Genomic DNA, 1,888 nt, shown 5'->3' on the forward strand with positions numbered 1-1,888 from the left:
ACGTCATCCTGCTCCGGTTCTGACCGCCATCAGATGACGTCATCATGCTCCGGTTCTGACCGCCATCAGATGACGTCATTCTGCTCCGGTTCTGACCGCCATCATGATCCAGCAACAAGTTACTGATTCACCTTTAAATGTTATCAATATTTATTGGAGGAATATTTGCAGATCTGACAGCTGAGCTGCTGCTCAGGTTTCTTTTTGGGGAACGTTTCCTTTATCTCCAACCTTCATCTCCCTCATCATCATCAGTTCCAGGTCAGGACTCTGGAACATTAATATTATTATTAATAATAACATTAATATTAATGTTAATAATATTAATGTGGCCAGAAGAAACGTGATCAAATTAACGTTCAGTTTAAATCCGTTTTACTGCAGTTTCTCCTCCAAACTGCATCAACATCAAACGTCTTGATTTATTTCCATCAGTTTAATTCAGAGCTAATATGTTTTAATGTCTTTTTCTATTTTAATTATTTTTCTCATCGCACCAGAGGGAAACTTGTTTTTAAATAAACTGAAGTTGAACTTTGGATCCCAGAGAGTAAAAAATTAGCAACAGAAGTTAATCAAAATAAAATGATTTTATTAACCTGTTGTAGATTTACAGCCAAATATTTTAATAACTTTTTATAACTTTGTAGTTTTATTGTCACTTCTTATAAATAATCTTTTTACACGTCTTAAATTATGTTTTCATGAGTTTTTGAGAACAAAAAGATTAAAACTGGCTTTAAAATGAACTTCATTCTAAACCAAATATCAGTAAAACTTTGACGGGGTTTGAATTAGACGGACATAAACTGTCATAAACATGATATAACATGAACATAAACTGTCATAAACATGATATAACATGAACATGAAGAGTCTTTATGTTTATAACTGTTGTCATAAAGTGTCATTCAGTAAAGACTTTTAATGCAACTTTTAGAGCAACTTTGCATTAAAAGTCATTATTTACCGAATGACACGTCATGACAACAGTTATAAACATTCATAAAGACTCTTTATGTTCATATGTTTATGACAGTTTATGTCCGTCTAATTCAAACCCCGTAAAATAAAGTTTTACCCAAATATCCTTCAAATCAGCACAAAATCAAATTCATGTGGAAATAAATCAGATTCTGGTGAAATTTGGATTTTTCTCTTTTCTAATATTTTGTGGACGACAGAAAAATGTTTGATGTGGAATCAATTCATTAAGCAAAAAAATATTTTATTAAGCAAAGAAACATTTTATGTAATAAGTCAGTTTTCAGAACCTAAACATGTTTTATTTTCTCCTTAAATGAGAAAAGTAGAATAAATCTCACTGAGACTAAACGGGTCGGAGCAGAACCTGGTAACGAGTTCAGGACCCACCAGGAGCCAACGAGGCTCTGCTGGGCGGAACTGTTGTCATGGTTACCGGCTTGCTGATGAAGAGGAGGGGGCGGAGCCTAATCGACCCACGTTACCAAATTCTGCTTTAAGAAGAAACAATCCTGGAGGATCCAAACGGATTTCAGACACTTGAGGTGTTTGGTTCAAATATTCATCAAAATCACAATAATATTTATAAACCCAGAACATGAAGCTCATTACAACCAGAAGAGACTCAGAACCCGTCAGGTTCTGGTCCACAGGGATCCGTTCTGCCTGGTTTTACTGAATCTGTTTCTGACACTGTTTGTAAAATATCTGGATTTTCTCTGCAGATAAAACTGAAGTTCCTCCATGTTGGTGAAAAATCTCCAGAAGTTCACAATCCTCTTATTTAGATTGAAAATGTTTTTCCAGACTTTCTTCATCAGTTCTGAGTGGTTCTGGTGCCACGATGAGGTTCTGGTGCCATGATGTGGTTCTGGTGCCACAATGAGGTTCTGGTGCCACAATG

Source organism: Poecilia reticulata, linkage group LG20 (genome assembly GCF_000633615.1).
Source record: "Poecilia reticulata strain Guanapo linkage group LG20, Guppy_female_1.0+MT, whole genome shotgun sequence".
Lineage (NCBI taxonomy): Eukaryota > Metazoa > Chordata > Actinopteri > Cyprinodontiformes > Poeciliidae > Poecilia > Poecilia reticulata.